Genomic DNA, 14,789 nt, shown 5'->3' on the forward strand with positions numbered 1-14,789 from the left:
CCCACTTCCTTATTGACCTTTTAGTACCTGGCTGGTACCCACTTCCTTATTTAGTGGACGTAGGCCCTATAGAGCTACTCGGTAAAGCTGTAGATGTTGCCAACTCGTTTTGTGCTTCCTCTGGCCTACTCAACACAGTGCTACCTTATATAATGTTACTTACCCTACATTATTCATCTCATATGCATATGTATATACTGTACTCTACATCATCGACTGCATCCTTATGTAATACATGTATCACTAGCCACTTTAAACAATGCTACCTTATATAATGTTACTTACCCTACATTATTCATCTCATATGCATATGTATATACTGTACTCTACATCATCGACTGCATCCTTATGTAATACATGTATCACTAGCCACTTTAACTATGCCACTTTGTTTACTTTGTCTACACACTCATCTCATGTGTATATACTGTACTCGATACCATCTACTTACTGTATGCTGCTCTGTACCATCACTCATTCATATATCCTTATGTACATATTCCTTATCCCCTTACACTGTGTATAAGACAGTAGTTTTGGAATTGTTAGTTAGATTACTTGTTGGTTATCACTGCATTGTCGGATCTAGAAGCACAAGCATTTCGCTACACTCGCATTAACATCTGCTAACCATGTGTATGTGACCAATAAAATTTGATTTGATTTTTATTTGAGTTTGATTTGATTTGATTTTGTTGACTCTCCTGAGTACCTGGTCATACGGCACTATGCCCTCTGTTGTTTTCAGGAGTGAACGAGGAGAGGAGGAGGGAACTGATGTTGAAGGGGATCCCTGAACCGCTCAGCCAGAGTTCCCTGTGGGACCGGTCGGTCCGCGACAACGTCACACACAACAAGATGACAGACCAGGTACTGAACCATAGCGCCATGTCTGTTTATATATCATATATCATTACTAAATGTATGAAGACTCTACTCGGGGTAGAAGGAAGAAGAGTCACTAAATGTATGTCCCCCTGGAGACTCAACCCAGGAAGATGAGTCAACAGTTCACTGACAGGTTCTGGAACATTCTCTCTAGACAACAGTTCACTGACAGGTTCTGGAGCATTCTCTCTAGACAACAGTTCACTGACAGGTTCTGGAGCATTCTCTATAGATGTTCTGGAGCATTCTCTCTAGATCTTCAACTGTTCTGGAGTATACTCTCTAGATGTTCTGGAACATTCTCTCTAGACAACAGTTCACTGACAGGTTCTGGAGCATTCTCTATAGACAACAGTTCACTGTCAGGTTCTGGAGCATTCTCTCTAGACAACAGTTCACTGACAGGTTCTGGAGCATTCTCTATAGACAACAGTTCACTGTCAGGTTCTGGAGCATTCTCTATAGACAACAGTTCACTGTCAGGTTCTGGAGCATTCTCTCTAGACAACAGTTCACTGTCAGGTTCTGGAGCATTCTCTCTAGACAACAGTTCACTGACAAGTTCTGGAGCATTCTCTCTAGATGTTCTGGAGCATTCTCTATAGTCAACAGTTCACTGTCAGGTTCTGGAGCATTCTCTATAGACAACAGTTCACTGTCAGGTTCTGGAACATTCTCTCTAGACAACAGTTCACTGTCAGGTTCTGGAGCATTCTCTATAGACAAAAGTTCACTGTCAGGTTCTGGAGCATTCTCTATAGACAACAGTCCACTGTCAGGTTCTGGAGCATTCTCTATAGACAACAGTCCACTGTCAGGTTCTGGAGCATTCTCTCTAGACAACAGTTCACTGTCAGGTTCTGGAGCATTCTCTCTAGACAACAGTTCACTGTCAGGTTCTGGAGCATTCTCTCTAGACAACAGTTCACTGACAGGTTCTGGAACATTCTCTCTAGACAACAGTCCACTGTCAGGTTCTGGAGCATTCTCTCTAGACAACAGTTCACTGTCAGGTTCTGGAGCATTCTCTCTAGACAACAGTCCACTGTCAGGTTCTGGAGCATTCTCTCTAGACAACAGTTCACTGTCAGGTTCTGGAGCATTCTCTATAGACAACAGTTCACTGTCAGGTTCTGGAGCATTCTCTCTAGACAACAGTTCACTGTCAGGTTCTGGAACATTCTCTCTAGACAACAGTTCACTGACAGGTTCTGGAGCATTCTCTCTAGATGTTCTGGAGCATTCTCTCTAGATGTTCTGGAGCATTCTCTCTAGACAACAGTCCACTGTCAGGTTCTGGAGCATTCTCTCTAGACAACAGTTCACTGTCAGGTTCTGGAGCATTCTCTATAGACAACAGTTCACTGTCAGGTTCTGGAACATTCTCTCTAGACAACAGTCCACTGTCAGGTTCTGGAGCATTCTCTATAGACAACAGTTCACTGTCAGGTTCTGGAGCATTCTCTCTAGACAACAGTTCACTGACAGGTTCTGGAGCATTCTCTCTAGACAACAGTTCACTGTCAGGTTCTGGAGCATTCTCTCTAGACAACAGTTCACTGACAGGTTCTGGAGCATTCTCTATAGACAACAGTTCACTGTCAGGTTCTGGAGCATTCTCTCTAGACAACAGTTCACTGTCAGGTTCTGGAGCATTCTCTATAGACAACAGTTCACTGACAGGTTCTGGAGCATTCTCTATAGACAACAGTTCACTGACAGGTTCTGGAGCATTCTCTATAGACAACAGTTCACTGACAGGTTCTGGAGCATTCTCTCTAGACAACAGTTCACTGTCAGGTTCTGGAGCATTCTCTCTAGACAACAGTTCACTGACAGGTTCTGGAGCATTCTCTATAGAGGTTCTGGAGCATTCTCTCTAGACAACAGTTCACTGTCAGGTTCTGGAACATTCTCTCTAGATGTTCTGGAGCATTCTCTCTAGACAACAGTTCACTAACAGGTTCTGGAACATTCTCTCTAGACAACAGTTCACTGTCAGGTTCTGGAACATTCTCTCTAGATGTTCTGGAGCATTCTCTCTAGACAACAGTTCACTAACAGGTTCTGGAACATTCTCTCTAGACAACAGTTCACTAACAGGTTCTGGAACATTCTCTCTAGACAACAGTTCACTGTCAGGTTCTGGAACATTCTCTCTAGACAACAGTTCACTGTCAGGTTCTGGAGCATTCTCTCTAGATGTTCTGGAGCATTCTCTCTAGACAACAGTTCACTGTCAGGTTCTGGAGCATTCTCTCTAGACAACAGTCCACTGTCAGGTTCTGGAGCATTCTCTCTAGATGTTCTGGAGCATTCTCTCTAGACAACAGTCCACTGTCAGGTTCTGGAGCATTCTCTCTAGATGTTCTGGAGCATTCTCTCTAGACAACAGTCCACTGTCAGGTTCTGGAACATTCTCCCGGTTTACCACGTGGTAGTACAACGTAGCATATCATGGCCTGACATAATACATTTTTACCAACAAAATAAATATCATACCATGTCTTAGGAACATTTTTATGTTGACATTTTGTGAAATTGTATCACACCTGTGGTGATTTATTTCCATATATAACTAAAGAATAAAAACTTTGTATGGAAACGTGATTTGTCTCCCATATCCAGTCTTCTCTCTGTCTACAGGAAGTAAACAGACTGCGTAATGATGTTCTGGTCCCAGGCTCCAGACTCCCCACCCCCTGCAGGGTAGAGTACCCGTCCTACTGGTGCAGCAGTCTGGGAAGAGCCAGGGCACAGAGATGGGGTCCTGGGGGGCGGGATGGGACCTGCTGCTACCCAAGGCCTGGGGCATGGCCTTCTGGGTCCCTCTGGTATGGACCACACTATTCCCTATATAGGTCACTTCTCTAGACCAAGACCCACCCTATTCCCTATATAGTGCACTACTCTAGATCAGGACCCACACTATTCCCTATATAGTGCACTACTCTAGACCAGGACCCAATGGCACCCTATTCCCTATATAGTGCACTACTTTAGACCAGGACCCACACTATTCCCTATATAGTGCACTACTCTAGACCAGGAAACAATGGCTCCCTGTTCTCTATATAGTGCACTACTCTAGACGAGGACCCAATGGCACCCTGTTCTCTATATAGTGCACTACTATAGACCAGGACCCAATGGCACCCTGTTCTCTATATAGTGCACTACTCTAGACGAGGACCCAATGGCTCAATGGCCATAGAATATTTTGAGAAGCCCCTTTAAGTAGACAAATGACTAATAACTACAAATATGTCTGATCAACCTCTTCTCCCCGACAGGTAGATAGAGGAGAGGTAAATAAAGTAGTAACCCTCTCCTCTCCAGGTAGATAGAGGAGAGGTAACTAAAGTAGTAACCCTCTCCAGGTAGGTAGAGGAGAGGTAACTAAAGTAGTAACCCTCTCCAGGTAGATAGAGGAGAGGTAACTAAAGTAGTAACCCTCTCCAGGTAGATAGAGGAGAGGTAACTAAAGTAGTAACCCTCTCCAGGTAGATAGAGGAGAGGTAACTAAAGTAGTAACCCTCTCCAGGTAGATAGAGGAGAGGTAACTAAAGTAGTAACCCTCTCCTCTCCAGGTAGGTAGAGGAGAGGTAACTAAAGTAGTAACCCTCTCCTCTCCAGGTAGGTAGAGGAGAGGTAACTAAAGTAGTAACCCTCTCCAGGTAGGTAGAGGAGAGGTAACTAAAGTAGTAACCCTCTCCAGGTAGATAGAGGAGAGGTAACTAAAGTAGTAACCCTCTCCAGGTAGATAGAGGAGAGGTAACTAAAGTAGTAACCTTCTCCAGTTAGATAGAGGAGAGGTAACTAAAGTAGTAACCCTCTCCTCTCCTCTCCTTCAGGTTTATAGAGGAGTACGTATCGGAGGGCTGAGGATGAGTCTGAAACACGCCCAGAATAAAGGAGAGCCTCACTTTCCCCACGACTACCCAGACTGCCCTGCAGGAGCACGCTTCCAGGAAGAGCAGGAGGCTGAGCTGCTGGCCAAGTTCAGGAGGTGAGGAGAGGGTCGGTTTCACGTGATGTAGCTCCAGGTGTGTTGGTATCACCTGATGTAACTCCAGGTGTGTTGAGGAGAGGGTTGGTATCACCTGATGTAACTCCAGGTGTGTTGGTATCACCTGATGTAACTCCAGGTGTGTTGGTATCACCTGATGTAACTCCAGGTGTGTTGAGGAGAGGGTTGGTATCACCTGATGTAACTCCAGGTGTGTTGGTATCACCTGATGTAACTCCAGGTGTGTTGGTATCACCTGATGTAACTCCAGGTGTGTTGGTATCACCTGATGTAACTCCAGGTGTGTTGAGGAGAGGGTTGGTATCACCTGATGTAACTCCAGGTGTGTTGGTATCACCTGATGTAACTCCAGGTGTGTTGGTATCACCTGATGTAACTCCAGGTGTGTTGGTATCACCTGATGTAACTCCAGGTGTGTTGAGGAGAGGGTCAGGTGTGTTGGTATCACCTGATGTAACTCCAGGTGTGTTGGTATCACCTGATGTAACTCCAGGTGTGTTGAGGAGAGGGTCAGTATCACCTGATGTAACTCCAGGTGTGTTGGTATCACCTGATGTAACTCCAGGTGTGTTGAGGAGAGGGTCAGTATCACCTGATGTAACTCCAGGTGTGTTGGTATCACCTGATGTAACTCCAGGTGTGTTGGTATCACCTGATGTAACTCCAGGTGTGTTGAGGAGAGGGTTGGTAGCACCTGATGTAACTCCAGGTGTGTTGGTATCACCTGATGTAACTCCAGGTGTGTTGGTATCACCTGATGTAACTCCAGGTGTGTTGGTATCACCTGATGTAACTCCAGGTGTGTTGGTATCACCTGATGTAACTCCAGGTGTGTTGGTATCACCTGATGTAACTCCAGGTGTGTTGGTATCACCTGATGTAACTCCAGGTGTGTTGGTATCACCTGATGTAACTCCAGGTGTGTTGAGGAGAGGGTTGGTATCACCTGATGTAACTCCAGGTGTGTTGGTATCACCTGATGTAACTCCAGGTGTGTTGAGGAGAGGGTTGGTAGCACCTGATGTAACTCCAGGTGTGTTGGTATCACCTGATGTAACTCCAGGTGTGTTGGTATCACCTGATGTAACTCCAGGTGTGTTGGTATCACCTGATGTAACTCCAGGTGTGTTGGTATCACCTGATGTAACTCCAGGTGTGTTGAGGAGAGGGTTGGTATCACCTGATGTAACTCCAGGTGTGTTGGTATCACCTGATGTAACTCCAGGTGTGTTGGTATCACCTGATGTAACTCCAGGTGTGTTGGTATCACCTGATGTAACTCCAGGTGTGTTGGTATCACCTGATGTAACTCCAGGTGTGTTGAGGAGAGGGTCAGTATCACCTGATGTAACTCCAGGTGTGTTGACAAGATGGTCGTTGGCACCTGTAACTCCAGGTAAAAGGGGGTGTCTGGTAGTGTTTGATGAAGTCTAACTCACTGGTATTCTGGATGTTTCATACTGTATATAATGGCTCAACATATTGATACAGGATCTGTGTTAACACTGTTAAGATTCAAGTCAGAATACCGGTGATCCTTTTGAGTTTGAGTTTGATATTTCAACTGAGCTCATTTCATCAAGTGGAGGCTAATGACTGGGTTATATATCATTGTTACATAAAAGGCTGGGCTGCCCCTCGTGCCCTGAAACAGTTTGACTAGAGCATGACCCCTTGACCTCTGTATAGGCGCCCGCCAGCCAAACGGACCAATTACATCAAACATGGCTGCCTGGCTCCGTTCCGTTGTCCCTGGCAACAGCTGGTCGAGGAGTGGGAGCTGATCGTGAAGGAGGAAGCAGGAGGAGGAGGAGAGGAGGCGGTCGCATCAATGGAACAGGAAGTGACACCACCACAGAGTAACTTCACAGTCTTGAGGTAGATGCCACTTCTGGATGATACTGTATATATGTAAGGGATAAACACTGAGCTGTGTACATTATCTGGATATAATGGACCCCGGGGTAGGAAGAAGGATACGCTCGGTGATTTAGAACGGTTATGAGGCAGGGTAGCCTCGTGGTTAGAGTGTAGAGGCGGCAGGGTAGCCTAGTGGTTAGAGTGTAGAGGCGGCAGGGTAGCCTAGTGGTTAGAGTGTAGAGGCGGCAGGGTAGCCTAGTGGTTAGAGTGTAGAGGCGGCAGGGTAGCCTAGTGGTTAGAGTGTAGAGGCGGCAGGGTAGCCTAGTGGTTAGAGTGTAGAGGCGGCAGGGTAGCCTAGTGGTTAGAGTGTAGAGGCGGCAGGGTAGCCTAGTGGTTAGAGTGTAGAGGCGGCAGGGTAGCCTAGTGGTTAGAGTGTAGAGGCGGCAGGGTAGCCTAGTGGTTAGAGTGTAGAGGCGGCAGGGTAGCCTAGTGGTTAGAGTGTAGCGGAGGCAGGGTAGCCTAGTGGTTAGAGTGTAGAGGCGGCAGGGTAGCCTAGTGGTTAGAGTGTAGAGGCGGCAGGGTAGCCTAGTGGTTAGAGTGTAGAGGCGGCAGGGTAGCCTAGTGGTTAGAGTGTAGAGGCGGCAGGGTAGCCTAGTGGTTAGAGTGTAGAGGCGGCAGGGTAGCCTAGTGGTTAGAGTGTAGAGGCGGCAGGGTAGCCTAGTGGTTAGAGTGTAGAGGCGGCAGGGTAGCCTAGTGGTTAGAGTGTAGAGGCGGCAGGGTAGCCTAGTGGTTAGAGTGTAGAGGCGGCAGGGTAGCCTAGTGGTTAGAGTGTAGAGGCGGCAGGGTAGCCTAGTGGTTAGAGTGTAGAGGCGGCAGGGTAGCCTAGTGGTTAGAGTGTAGAGGCGGCAGGGTAGCCTAGTGGTTAGAGTGTAGAGGCGGCAGGGTAGCCTAGTGGTTAGAGTGTAGAGGCGGCAGGGTAGCCTAGTGGTTAGAGTGTAGAGGCGGCAGGGTAGCCTAGTGGTTAGAGTGTAGAGGCGGCAGGGTAGCCTAGTGGTTAGAGTGTAGAGGCGGCAGGGTAGCCTAGTGGTTAGAGTGTAGAGGCGGCAGGGTAGCCTAGTGGTTAGAGTGTAGAGGCGGCAGGGTAGCCTAGTGGTTAGAGTGTAGAGGCGGCAGGGTAGCCTAGTGGTTAGAGTGTAGAGGCGGCAGGGTAGCCTAGTGGTTAGAGTGTAGAGGCGGCAGGGTAGCCTAGTGGTTAGAGTGTAGAGGCGGCAGGGTAGCCTAGTGGTTAGAGTGTAGAGGCGGCAGGGTAGCCTAGTGGTTAGAGTGTAGGGGGGGCAGGGTAGCCTAGTGGTTAGAGTGTAGAGGCGGCAGGGTAGCCTAGTGGTTAGAGTGTAGAGGCGGCAGGGTAGCCTAGTGGTTAGAGTGTAGAGGCGGCAGGGTAGCCTAGTGGTTAGAGTGTAGAGGCGGCAGGGTAGCCTAGTGGTTAGAGTGTAGAGGCGGCAGGGTAGCCTAGTGGTTAGAGCGTTGGACTAGTAACTGGAAGGTTGCAAGTTCAAACCCCCGAGCTGACAAGGTACAAATCTGTCGTTCTGCCCCTGAACAGGCAGTTAACCCACTGTTCCCAGGCCGTCATTGTAAATAAGAATTTGTTCTTAACTGACTTGCCTAGTTAAATAAAGGGTTAAATAAATAAATGTATTGTTGGAACTATTTCAGAGGTGTCCAATATCTCTTCCAAATGTCTGAAGTTTATTCACACTGAATCTGTAGCTCTTCAGCCTTCGACCGAATAGAGTCCTGAATCTGTAGCTCTTCAGCCTTAGACCGAATAGAGTCCTGAATCTGTAGCTCTTCAGCCTTCGACCGAATAGAGTCCTGAATCTGTAGCTCTTCAGCCTTAGACTGAATAGAGTCCTGAATCTGTAGCTCTTCAGCCTTAGACTGAATAGAGTCCTGAATCTGTAGCTCTTCAGCCTTAGACCGAATAGAGTCCTGAATCTGTAGCGCTTCAGCCTTAGACTGAATAGAGTCCTGAATCTGTAGCTCTTCAGCCTTAGACTGAATAGAGTCCTGAATCTGTAGCTCTTCAGCCTTCGACTGAATAGAGTCCTGAATCTGTAGCTCTTCAGCCTTAGACTGAATAGTCCTGAATCTGTAGCTCTTCAGCCTTAGACTGAATAGTCCTGAATCTGTAGCTCTTCAGCCTTAGACTGAATAGAGTCCTGAATCTGTAGCGCTTCAGCCTTAGACTGAATAGAGTCCTGAATCTCAATAGAAAGTGTTTTTCACAACCTCTAATATTAGTTTCATCCTCTCCTAACTTATAGTATTCATTCATAATGTTTCACCTTTTATGAAACCCCTATTGTTGTTTTAATAATGACTTGTCCTTTTCCGCCCCACAGTGTAGCGTAGTGTCTGACAGATCTGATGCATACCCCCTCCCAGCATACCTTTCATGATAACCCCTCCCCAGCATACCTTTCATGATGAGAACATAACCCCTCCCAGCATACCTTTCATGATGAGAACCCCTCCCAGCATACCTTTCATGATGAGAACCCCTCCCAGCATACCTTTCATGATGAGAACCCCTCCCAGCATACCTTTCATGATGAGAACATAACCCCTCCCCAGCATACCTTTCATGATGAGAACATAACCCCTCCCCAGCATACCTTTCATGATGAGAACATAACCCCTCCCCAGCATACCTTTCATGATGAGAACATAACCCCTCCCAGCATACCTTTCATGATAACCCCTCCCCAGCATACCTTTCATGATGAGAACATAACCCCTCCCCAGCATACCTTTCATGATGAGAACATAACCCCTCCCAGCATACCTTTCATGATGAGAACATAACCCCTCCCAGCATACCTTTCATGATGAGAACATAACCCCTCCCCAGCATACCTTTCATGATGAGAACATAACCCCTCCCCAGCATACCTTTCATGATGAGAACATAACCCCTCCCAGCATACCTTTCATGATAACCCCTCCCCAGCATACCTTTCATGATGAGAACATAACCCCTCCCAGCATACCTTACATGATGAGAACATAACCCCTCCCAGCATACCTTTCATGATGAGAACATAACCCCTCCCCAGCATACCTTTCATGATGAGAACATAACCCCTCCCCAGCATACCTTTCATGATGAGAACATAACCCCTCCCAGCATACCTTTCATGATGAGAACATAACCCCTCCCCAGCATACCTTTCATGATGAGAACATAACCCCTCCCAGCATACCTTACATGATGAGAACATAACCCCTCCCCAGCATACCTTTCATGATGAGAACCCCTCCCAGCATACCTTTCATGATGAGAACCCCTCCCAGCATACCTTTCATGATGAGAACCCCTCCCAGCATACCTTTCATGATGAGAACCCCTCCCAGCATACCTTTCATGATGAGAACATAACCCCTCCCAGTATACCTTTCATGATGAGAACCCCTCCCAGTATACCTTTCATGATGAACATCCCAAATGACTGCCCTACATCAGAGAGATTATCCTCCTAAAATCAGCAGTTTATAGAGTAATGGCTGACTTCATGAGCTCATATTGTGTTTTTACTGCGTTTTGGCTGAATCACTGGGCGGTTTTTATAAAAACACAACATTCCTAGAAGTAGTGGCCGTATTTTATAAACCCTGAGCCACGATTGGGTTCCGCAGCTTAAACACTGAACCCTGATTGGTCGTCTCTGTGTTCAACAGGAACAGGAAGTCTCTAAGGCAGCTGTCCGCTTGGTGTCGCCCCACATCCTCTAAATGTCAGAGGGCACGTAACCCGGGATCAACACCACAACTCAACCGTAACGTTGCAGCGTCTCTCCTCTCGGCACACGGTGGCAGCAGCCTGGTGTGGATCCGTCTCTCCCTCGTCGCCAAGGGCCAACCGAGCAGCACGCCCTGGTGTGTGTCCCCACCACAGAGGACCTCCAGCTGGTACGTGAGGAGCCGGGCTGCACAGGGCCCCAGGAGCCTCTACACACTGACCACTTCAAGAGCCGCGTCAAACGGCCACGCAAGAAGGACCACAACAAACCTGGAACCTACTCCTGTTCCTCCGCCAAGCAGTCTGACCCTGCCTCAGTCCCTGGTGTCAACCCTGGTCCTGATCCTAGCTCCTCCTCCAGCCTCACCCACCCCTCTTCCTCCTCTACCTCAGCCCCTAGTGTCAATCCTGATCCTAGCTCCTCCTCCAGCCTCACCCACCCCTCTTCCTCCTCTACCTCAGCCCCTAGTGTCAATCCTGATCCTAGCTCTTCCTCCAGCCTCACCAACCCTGATCCTAGCTCCTCCTCCAGCCTCACCAACCCCTCTTCCTCCTGTACCTCAGCCCTGACTCTTGGTCTCTGGCCGGAGCCCCTTCCCAGCGTCACCTCCCACTGCTCCAGGGTGACTCTGGGCTGGGTGACAGGGGGACTTCTCCCTGTCGGCTGGCTGTGGGAGGCTCTGGGGCTCCTCAGCCTTACTGGTCTCCTACACACCCTGCTCAGACAGCCTGACGGCCAGAGAGGACTGGTGCTGCTACGGAACCCCGGGTCACTGCAATACCGTTTCGCTAAGATCAACATAGAGGTCTGAGGAGTACTGCAGGTTCAATCCCACATCACAACAGTACCGTTTCGCTAAGATCAACATAGAGATCTGAGGAGTACTGCAGGTTCAATCCCACATCACAACAGTACCGCTTCCCTAAGATCAACATAGAGGTCTGAGGAGTACTGCAGGTTCAATCCCACATCACAACAGTACCGTTTCGCTAAGATCAACATAGAGATCTGAGGAGTACTGCAGGTTCAATCCCACATCACAACAGTACCGCTTCCCTAAGATCAACAGAGATCTGAGGAGTACTGCAGGTTCAATCCCACATCGCAACAGTACCGCTTCCCTAAGATCAACATAGAGATCTGAGGAGTACTGCAGGTTCAATCCCACATCGCAACAGTACTGCTTCTCTACGTAAAGCCACAGACTGTGTTCTGAGTAAAACACTGTGCCAAGTGTGAGTCCCTTCACCCCAACCCCTGTTAGGGGTACTAGATATGAAATAAAACACTGTGCCTAGTGTGAGTCCCTTCACCCCAACCCCTGTTAGGGGTACTAGATATGAAATAAAACACTGTGCCTAGTGTGAGTCCCTTCACCCCAACCCCTGTTAGGGTACTAGATATGAAATAAAACACTGTGCCTAGTGTGAGTCCCTTCACCCCAACCCCTGTTAGGGGTACTAGATATGAAATAAAACACTGTGCCTAGTGTAAGTCCCTTCACCCCAACCCCTGTTAGGGTACTAGATATGAAATAAAACACTGTGCCTAGTGTGAGTCCCTTCACCCCAACCCCTGTTAGGGGTACTAGATATGAAATAAAACACTGTGCCTAGTGTGAGTCCCTTCACCCCAACCCCTGTTAGGGGTACTAGATATGAAATAAAACACTGTGCCTAGTGTAAGTCCCTTCACCCCAACCCCTGTTAGGGGTACTAGATATGAAATGCCTGGCATGCACACACACATTACCCATACTGAATGCCACATTGTTTGAGTGGATGAACTTTAAATTGATAATAATTCCCTGTAAGGTTTTCTGGGAGTTTTTCATTTGAGTTGAAATGAGTTAAAAAAAAAATGTTTGTTCAATATTGTTTTCACCGAAGGGACTGCCTTCAGATTGTCACGGTGTGTGTACTAGTTCTGTAGAGAAGACACCAGTCGTTCTGTACCGGTTCTGTAGAGAAGACACCAGTCATTCTGTACCGGTTCTGTAGAGAAGACACCAGTCATTCTGTACTGGTTCTGTAGAGAAGACACCAGTCATTCTGTACCGGCTCTGTAGAGAAGACACCAGTCATTATGTACCGGTTCTGTAGAGAAGACACCAGTCATTATGTACTGGTTCTGTAGAGAAGACACCAGTCATTATGTACCGGTTCTGTAGAGAAGACACCAGTCATTATGTACCGGTTCTGTAGAGAAGACACCAGTCATTCTTTGGTTTGCCTGATTACCATTTTTGTGAAAACATCTTTGTTTGGATTTGAGAGCTGTAGTTGAAACGGTTGACAATAAAAATCCCTCTACTCCAATCTGAGTTACCTGAAGCCTGTTCCCTGTCAAACACTGTTAGTTACTGTATAGTGTAGCCTGGCCTGCACAGCGATAGCTACTGTTCACTGCACATGGTAGTTGTCTAGTTAGACCTAGCTAACTGGTGTATAGCCTAGCCTGCACAGCGTAGTTGTCTAGTTAGACCTAGCTAACTGGTGTATAGCCTAGCCTGCACAGCGTAGTTGTCTAGTTAGACCTAGCTAGCTAGCTAACCGGTGTGTAGCCTAGCCTGCACAGCGATAGCTCCTGTTTACTGCACATGGTAGCAGTAAGTGACATGTGCCAGAACACACCCCTTATTTTGAAATTGATGAGCTGGATTTGCTATAATTTTATACATTTTTAAATATTTTTCCCCCGTTTTAAATATTCAAGCATAATTTAAAATTCATTACATAGGCCTAAATGAAATATACTTTAGGTACGATTTCCTGAAAGGCATCTACCAAATAAAATGTATTATTATTGACAATAGTTTTAGGTTCACCACCCCGTTCACAAAAATGGTTTGCTCCTACAGACAGTGAGTCACGTGGCCTGATATAAAAAGCAAGCAGACCGGCCATTCAGTTACTGTTCCATTGAGCAAAACGAGTGACCTAAGCGATTTTGAGCGCGCTGTGATCGCCGGGCCTCCTGGGCTATTCACGCATGACAGTGTCTGGTGTTTACCGAGAACAGTACGACAAACAAACAACATCCAGTCAGCGGCAGTCCTGTGGGTGACAACAGCTCGGTGATGAGAGGTCGGCAGTCCTGTGGGTGACAACAGCTCGGTGATGAGAGGTCGGCAGTCCTGTGGGTGAGAACAGCTCATTGATGAGAGGTCGGCAGTCCTGTGGGTGACAACAGCTCGGTGATGAGAGGTCGGCAGTCCTGTGGGTGAGAACAGCTCATTGATGAGAGGTCGGCAGTCCTGTGGGTGACAACAGCTCGGTGATGAGAGGTCGGCAGTCCTGTGGGTGAGAACAGCTCATTGATGAGAGGTCGGCAGTCCTGTGGGTGACAACAGCTCGGTGATGAGAGGTCGGCAGTCCTGTGGGTGACAACAGCTCGGTGATGAGAGGTCGGCAGTCCTGTGGGTGACAACAGCTCATTGATGAGAGGTCGGCAGTCCTGTGGGTGACAACAGCTCATTGATGAGAGGTCGGCAGTCCTGTGGGTGAGAACAGCTCATTGATGAGAGGTCGGCAGTCCTGTGGGTGACAACAGCTCATTGATGAAAGGTCGGCAGTCCTGTGGGTGAAAACAGCTCATTGATGAGAGGTCGGCAGTCCTGTGGGTGACAACAGCTCGGTGATGAGAGGTTGGCAGTCCTGTGGGTGAAAACAGCTCATTAATGAGAGGTCGGCAGTCCTGTGGTGACAACAGCTCATTGATGAGAGGTTGACAGTCCTGTGGGTGAGAACAGCTCGGTGATGAGAGGTCGGCAGTCCTGTGGGTGAAAACAGCTCATTGATGAGAGGTCGGCAGTCCTGTGGGTGAGAACAGCTCGGTGATGAGAGGTCGGCAGTCCTGTGGGTGACAACAGCTCATTGATGAGAGGTCGGCAGTCCTGTGGGTGACAACAGCTCATTGATGAGAGGTCGGCAGTCCTGTGGTGACAACAGCTCGGTGATGAGAGGTCGGCAGTCCTGTGGGTGACAACAGCTCATTGATGAGAGGTCGGCAGTCCTGTGGGTGACAACAGCTCATTGATGAGAGGTCGGCAGTCCTGTGGGTGAGAACAGCTCATTGATGAGAGGTCGGCAGTCCTGTGGGTGACAACAGCTCATTGATGAAGGTCGGCAGTCCTGTGGGTGACAACAGCTCATTGATGAGAGGTCGGCAGTCCTGTGGGTGACAACAGCTCATTAATGAGAGGTCGG

General features: G+C 47.9%; 1 long non-coding RNA gene and 1 pseudogene across 3 annotated transcripts; both read left to right on the plus strand.

Moving 5' to 3' along the window:
• The window catches only part of LOC127926747 (ribonucleases P/MRP protein subunit POP1-like), a 32,584-nt pseudogene extending 20,262 nt beyond the window's left edge, over positions 1-12,322 (plus strand).
• A 1,543-nt stretch (positions 12,323-13,865) lies between these two features.
• LOC127926750 (uncharacterized) lies at positions 13,866-14,760 on the plus strand. 3 transcript variants are annotated; one of them, XR_008125033.1, is made up of 3 exons: positions 13,866-14,067; positions 14,108-14,147; positions 14,705-14,760. It is a non-coding gene; the product is annotated as an uncharacterized LOC127926750 (long non-coding RNA). The 3 variants fall into 3 exon arrangements; XR_008125032.1 differs by lacking the exon at positions 14,705-14,760 and adding an exon at positions 14,546-14,622; XR_008125031.1 differs by lacking the exon at positions 14,705-14,760 and adding an exon at positions 14,427-14,503.
• The last annotated feature ends 29 nt before the right edge of the window (positions 14,761-14,789 follow it).

This window comes from Oncorhynchus keta, unplaced genomic scaffold, assembly GCF_023373465.1.
Source record: "Oncorhynchus keta strain PuntledgeMale-10-30-2019 unplaced genomic scaffold, Oket_V2 Un_contig_8159_pilon_pilon, whole genome shotgun sequence".
NCBI classification, from domain to species: domain Eukaryota; kingdom Metazoa; phylum Chordata; class Actinopteri; order Salmoniformes; family Salmonidae; genus Oncorhynchus; species Oncorhynchus keta.